Source organism: Dasypus novemcinctus, chromosome 6 (assembly GCF_030445035.2).
Source record: "Dasypus novemcinctus isolate mDasNov1 chromosome 6, mDasNov1.1.hap2, whole genome shotgun sequence".
NCBI classification, from domain to species: domain Eukaryota; kingdom Metazoa; phylum Chordata; class Mammalia; order Cingulata; family Dasypodidae; genus Dasypus; species Dasypus novemcinctus.
Genome location: NC_080678.1, coordinates 77,142,653 through 77,150,166, shown reverse-complemented (window position 1 = coordinate 77,150,166; position 7,514 = coordinate 77,142,653). Strand labels below are relative to the sequence as shown.

At 42.0% G+C, this 7,514-nt stretch overlaps 1 pseudogene; it reads right to left on the bottom strand.

Moving 5' to 3' along the window:
- Window positions 1-6,215: 6,215 nt before the first annotated feature.
- Window positions 6,216-6,581, bottom strand: LOC101425922 (small ribosomal subunit protein eS26 pseudogene; annotated as a pseudogene).
- Window positions 6,582-7,514: the final 933 nt, after the last annotated feature.

Genomic DNA, 7,514 nt, shown 5'->3' with positions numbered 1-7,514 from the left:
TGCCAAAGAGCTGCTGATGCAAAGTTCTAGAAATGTGGTGGCTTTTATAAAGGGTATTTATTTGGGGTAAAAGCTTACAGTTCCAAGGCCATGAAGAGTGAAAAATCCAAACTGAGACACCATCAGAGATGCTCTCTCACCAAAGTCAGCTACTGTTGATCCTGGCTTGTTGCCATGTGGTGAAGCAAAGGCTCTGGGTTCACTGTCTCCTCTTGAGCTACTCCATTGGCCCAGCAACTTGGGGCTTTGTGCTTAAGCAGTCTTCTCTCTCACACACAGAATCAGATATGCTGGTTCCCTTTTTCCTCTATCTGTCTGAGTGTCTGTGCCTCCCTTTATATCAGACCCAGCAAGGGAGTGGAGGCTTATAATGAAACACACTCCACTGACATAATCCAGTTAAATGGGTCTCATACCCACGGGAATGAATTGGTTTGAAAACATATTTCTCTTTTTGGGATTCATTAAATAATTTAAAACTGCAACATACAATATTCTTGATTTGCAATTTTTTTCTTTCAGCACTTTAAGTACTTCAACCCACTATCTTCTTGCTGCCATGGTTTCTGATGCGAGATTGGCACTTAATGGAATTGGGACTTCCTTGTACATAATACATTGCTGTTTCCTTGCAGCTTTTAGAACTCTTCTTCTTGTCCTTTGCATTTCACAGTTTGTCAGTATGTGATGGGGCATCTTTTTCTACAAGTTTATCCTGTTTGGTGTCCTCTGGGCTTCTGGGATTTGCATATTCATGTCCTTTGCTGTGTTTGGGAAGTTTTCTGTCAGTATTTCTTTAAACATTCCTTCTATCCCTTTCTGTCTTCTCTTCTCCATCTCCTGTTTTGCATATATTGGTACACTTGATAATCTCCCAGAGGTCTCTTAAGCTGTTTTTACATTTCTGTTTTCATTCTGCTCCATAGACTGACTCATTTCAATTGGTCAATTATATTGCCTTCAGGTTCACTAATTGCTTCAGTATGCTGTTGAAACCGTCTTGAGCATTTTTCATCTCAGTTACTGTGGTGCTCTTCAACTCCAGTAGGTCTTTTTTTTTTTCTTACCCTCTCCCTGCCTTGTCCTGCTGTTTTTGCTGTCTGTGTCCATTCACACTGTGATCTTCTGTATCTTTTTCTGTTTTAGTTACCTCTTCTTATCTTTCTCCTCTAGGATTCACCAGGATTTGATCCTGGGGACCTCTGATGTAGAGACAGTTTCCCTATCAATTGCGCCACCTCAGTTCCTGGTCTCTGCTGCACTTTACCTTGGCTTTCTCTTTCGTCTCTCTTTTGCTGCGCCATCATCTTGCTGCGTGACTCACTTGTACTGGCACTGGCTCACCATGCAGGCACTCGGCTCGCCGCATGGCCACTTGGTTCACCGCATAGACACTGGCTCATCACGTGGGCACTACACGGGCACTCAGCTTGCCATGAAGGCACTCGTGTGGGCACTCAGCTCACCACGTGGGCACTGGCTTGCCACATGGACACTCAGGTGGGCACTCTACTTATTATGTGAGCACTCAGCTCACTGCACTGGCACTCGGCTCACCATGTGGGCACTGGCTCACTACACAGGAATGCTTTCTTTTCTTCTTTTTCACCAGGAGGCCCCAGGGATCAAACTCGGGTCCTCTTATAGGGTAGGTGGAGGCCTTATCACTTGAGTCACATCTGCTTCCCTCTACTAGTTCTGTTGGCTTTTTTTTAGGTACTGGGAATCCCCTGGGTTTACCCAGGACCCCTTGTACATGAGAAGCAGGCACTCAACCACTGAGCCACATCCTCTCCCCCTCTTTGTTCCTTTTTAAAATTTCGAACTCTTTATTGAGATTCTCATATTGCTCACTCATTCTTTTCCTGTTATCCTTTAGCTCTTTCTCTGTATTTTCCTTCATCTCCTTGAGCACATTGAAGATCATTTTTTTAATGTCTTTGTCAGATTTTTACGTAGTGTCGTCATCTTTGGTGGTTTTTCTTGATTTTTATTCTTTTCCTTTGGGTCATAATTTTCCGTTTCTTTGTCTATACTCCTTTGCATGCTGTGTATTTTAGTATATTAAAATGTTAACTCTGGGATGTATTCCCTGGGATGTCTTTTTCTTGAGCTTGTGATATAACAGATTTTCTTTGATGTCAACCCTCCTTTCAGGAAGGTCTGCCTAAGATGAACGCAAAGTGCAGGTTCTCCTAGTCTTTTCTTGGCCTGTGTCTTGTCCTGGGCTTGTGTTTGCTAGTGGCTTATGAGTTCCCTTGTTTATAGGAGTTTGAATTCACCCTCTACCACCCAGGAGGCAGAACTTCTCCCTCTTCTGATTGTTGCACTCCTGGACTTCAAGCAGGTAAGCCCTTGTCCCCAGGCCACCTGCCTCAATTGCTTCTTAAACTACTTTCATTATTTCAGGATTTTTTTTTTCAACATAGAGAACAAAATCTGGGAGGCGGAACATCTTAGAGAGAAGCTACCTAGTCATTCTTCCCCAGCTGGAACAAGTCCAGGGACCCACAAAGAGAGTGCTGGTCATCTCCAAACGGCCTTGGAGAGGGGATGAGGGAGGGGCCAGGAATGGCACCAGGAGCTTCTATGGTTCCTCAAAGGTGTGCTCACTTGACCTTCCCAGCAAATGCAGCCCTTCAAGTCCTTCACAGCGCCAATGGGGCATATTACCTTTAAGTCTTCTCCATTGCCCTTGTCTGGGGCAAGCTGGAACAATGGCCACCCTCAGAACTGGGCTCCCAGTAATCTGAAGTCATTAATCAAAAGCCATGATCAGCAATCAGCCCATGCCCAGTCCACATATTGGAGGTGGATTTTTCTGTCTCTCTCTGTCATGAGCAAGCTATGCACAGGGTCTGGGCCCAAACCGACTGTGGCCCATGAGAAAGGGGGTGCCTGCTGTAAATGCTGCATAGAGAGCATTACTGGTCCTTATCGTGATTTACCTGCCTCTCTTTCCTGTTATTCTTTGTATGCTTTACGGTGTTCTACTGGACTCAGGAGTTTCAAAATAGTTGACTCAGACAGCTCCTGTCTGTTTAATAGATGGTCTGGTGAAGGGACTGGTTCCTGGAGCTTCCTACTCTGCCATCTTCCCATAATCCTCCCCCCTTCCTAGATGTCTAATGTATTAATTTTGACATTCATTTTTTAAGCCATTTGATATTTATTTTTATATACACGGATATGGATCCTATTTTATTTTCTCCCAGTAGATTGCCATTTGTGCCAATACCACTTGCTAAATAACCTTTCCTTTTCTATTGAACTGAAATAACCTCTTCGGTCTTAAATTAAAATTTTTCATGGATTTTGGGATCTATTTTCCAGTTAAAAACTTTTTTCACATTTTTGATTATGAAATATAGATAGAAGCACATAAAGAATATTACAGAATAACATAATTATATTGCAGATATCCTTGTAACCACTGCCAGAAGAAGAAATAGAATATTGCCAGCACCCTTGAAGGCTCCCCATGTCTCCCTTTATGATTATGAGCCCCTCCTCCTTTTGTGATAATCATTCCCTTACTTTTCTTTATAATTTTATTACTTATGTATGCATTCCTAAAAATGTAATTGTCTATCTTTAAACTTTATACAGCTGAAATAATTTCATATGAGTTATTTTTGTTACGTGCTTCTTTAGCTCCATATCATGTTTGTGAGATGCATCTTTATTTCTGTTTGTAGCAGTAATTTGTTTATTTTTATTGCTGGATAGTGTTCCATTGTAAGAACATAACACAATTTATTTATTTGGTGGTTTCCTGTTTTAGTTATCACCCAAAAAAACACCAATATTCTTGTTACTAAGTCATAGTGCATATGTGCAATTTTTTTTCCAGGGTATGTATCTTGTGGTGGGCTCTCTGGATCATAGGTTATATATATCTTCAGCTTTCATAGATAAGACCTAATAGTTTTCCCAAATCGTTATACCAGTTTACACTCCTACCACCAGGGTATGAGCATTCCCATTGTGTCCCATCCTCAGTTCTTGGTATTATCAGATTTTAAAAATTTTTAGCCATCTGGTAGGTAGATTACAAATATCTCATGGTAGTTTTAATTTAAATTTCCTGTTTGTTAATGAGGTTGACCATATTTTGGTATGTTTATTGGTTTTTTCTTTTTTTTCCCTCCCCCCTCCCACCCCCCCCGCCCTGCTATTTTTGCTGTCTATGTCCATTTGCTTGTGATCTTCTGTATCTGTTTCTCTTTTTGTCTTGTCTTCTCATTTTTTCTCCTCTAGGATTCAGTGGGATTTGAATCTGGGGACCTTTGATGTGGAGAGAGGTTCCCTGTCAATTGCGCCACCTCAGTTCCTGGTCTTTGCTGTGCTTCACCTTGACTCTCCCCTTTGTCTCGCTTTTGTTGCATCATCATCTTGCTGCGTGACTCACTTGTGTAGGCACTCGGCTTGCCATGCAGGCACTGGGCTCGCCATGTGGGCACTTGGCTTGCCGCATGGGCATGCTTTTTCTTTTTCTTTTTTTATCAGGATGCCCCAGGGATCGAACCCGAGTCCTCCATATGGTAGGTGGAAGCCCTATCACTTGAGCCTCATCCACTTCCCTTTATTGGCTATTTTTGTGTCTCTCTTTTTTTTTATGAAAGGCCTTTTCAACTCCATTATCCATTTTTTAAAATTGGGCTTTCCTTTTGCTTATTGATTTGTGGGAGTTATAAATACAAGGCACTTGTTATATTTGTTACAAACATTGTCTCTTCCTAAGTCTTTTCACTTTCTTTTCCATGTCTTTTAATTTAAAAAATATAGCTGAATTTAACACTTTTTTTGTTATGATTTATGTATTTTACCTCTTGCTTTAACAATTTTTTTTTCATTCTCCAAGTTCCTGAAGGCAGTCTACGTTATCTTTGAAAACATTTATAATTTTGTCTTTCACATTTAGGTGTTTAATATATCTGGAATTTATTTTTGTGTATGGTGTGAGGTAGGTGTGAAAAATATTTTATTTTTTTCCTGTATGGGTAATTAGTTGGCCCATTGCCATTTGTTGAGAAGACCATGGGGAAGCAGATGTGGCTCAAGCAATTGGGCTCCCATCTACTATATGGGGGATCCCAGGTTTGGTTCCTGGGCCTCCTGGTGAAGGCAAGTTGGCCCCGTGGAGAGCTGGTGCAACAGGATGATGCAACAACAAAAAAAGACACAGAGGAAAAAACAATGAGAGTCACAACATACCAGGGGACTGAGGTGGCTCAAGTGATTGAGTGCCTCTCTCCCATGTTGGAAGGTCCTGGATCGGTTCCCGGTGCCTCCTAAAGAGAAGAAGACAAGCAGACACAGAAGAATGTGCAGCAAATGGACACAGAGAGCAGACAGCAAGTGCAAGATGCAAGGGTGGGAGATAGATAAATTTTTAAGAAGATTAAAAAAAAAGAAAAGACCATGCTTTCCCCATGATCTCCAATGTCACCCCTCTCACATGTCAAGTATCCATATGTGACTGGCTGTTTCTGAGCTCTCTATTCTACTGCATTTGCCATTTGTTTTTCCTTCACCAATGCCACTCTGTCTTAATCATTATTTTTTATGTAACATCTTAATCTTTATTATACAAAGTTTGCCATATAATTTCCCAAAATATTTTTATTGTAATATTGTTCCAAAACAGTTCATACAAACTTAGCAAAAAAGTCAGTGCCTTCTGAAAAGACAAACAGAGAGCAGACTGCGAGCTCAAACAATGATGGGGCAGGGGGAGAGGAAGAAAGAAAGAAAAATAATCTTAAAAAAAAAAAACAAACCAAAAAAAAACCCCCAAAAACAAACGATGAGCAAGCAGATGACGGAGCCGTGGCGGGTGGGGAACAGGCTATGATGACTGCATGTCTGGTATCCATTCCGAACTTCTTTAAGAAATACCTCTGGAGGGTAATTTTGGTTTGTATGCATATTGCCACAATAAAAAGTTTTAAAAAAAAGAGCACGGTGTGATGGGATATATATTGACTGTAGCCATCTTTGGAAAATTTTACCACAAGAGTATTTTTAGGAATTTCCTGTTTTCTTGGGAAAATAGGAACAACTGGTTAGCAGACACAAGAAATACCCTGCATTTAAAAGAAGAAAGTTTGATGTAAATCCTGAACTTTGTTTTTTAACATGCTATAAAGTTTAATTTTCCATTTTATTGTGTCCCCCCCCCCCCCCCCCAGCAGGTAGTATTTCTTCCATCTTTAAGGACTCAGCTCCTTACGAAGGCTACGGCGGAGGTCGTGGAGCAGCACCTGCAGGTCTAAATCGGGGCGGGGTGTTCGGTCCTTCCGGGCTTCGGGAGCCGGGCTTCTGACCCCCTTGCTGTGAATGGCACACCTCAACCAGCAGTAATGTAATTTCACATACAGTGTAGGAAGCACGTAAGCGTCGAAGTCACTTGCTTCGGAAATGCCCCTGACGGCTGCGGCCTCTGCTCTGTTTTGAATGACGAACCTCTTAATGGCCTTATCCTTGGGCACGCAGCGGGCGCAGTTCATGCAGCGAATAGGCTGCACGTGGCCGCGGCCCTTTTTGGCACGACTGTTGTCCCTTCTTTTCTTTGTCATCTTGGAAGCAAGCATGGAAAAGACTGAACCAATTTTTAATGGCGGGAAGGCAACACGTCATTGAACCATCATCATCAAGCATATGGAAGTGCTTACAGACCCTCCCCAAAGTGTTCTTAGTCTATTGAACCAGAAAATATTTTCAAGGAACCAGAAACATTTAAGTGTCAGCTTTCAGGGCTACTGTGGTCTGCCAAGCACACTCTGCAAAGTAGACAACCAAATTGGATCTGTTCCGTAGTTGTTGCGTCACTCTGAAGGTGAAACAGAGCTGCTTAGCTCTGCCCTTCTGGGGCAGAGTCTTGAAGGCATTGTTTCCTGATACTGCCCAATGCTTCTGGGAGGCTAGAGGGCCACTGTCAGCGATGCATGGTCTAAGACTTGGTGCATTTGAGTAATGAGTTAAGGTTCTTAGAATACCTTTAGGCCAAGTTATTTTAAGTTACAACAGTTTGTGAATTTCATCAAAATTTAGCTCTCTAGCTAAAATAATGGTTTCAGCATAAAAGAAAAGAAGAGGTAAGTTAAAAGTGAACACCTGTTCTTCTAAAATTGCTCTACTGCAGGTACTAGCCCTAGAGAGTTGGACAGATGGTTTTGTGTTTCTAAGCCTGACCTTAGCAGCCCTTCATCAATCTTGGGCTGATTGATTCTCAGGAAAGAGGAGACTCTGGCTTTCCAGGGTACCCAAGACACCTTTGATTTAGTTACTACCTGAAGACCAATTAATTAGCCCACGGTGATTCTCTCAGGTTTTCCTAACGAAGCTAAGAAACCCTGGGCACAGCCTGGCTGGGGCAGCTTTTTACTAACTCATTAATTACTGCCACCCTAGATACAGATAACCCTGAAAGATAAAGAAAAAAAGTATCATTTTTCACAAAGAAAGAAAGGCGGTCTCTAAGCCCTGCAGCCATCTTGTGCTGTGATTCC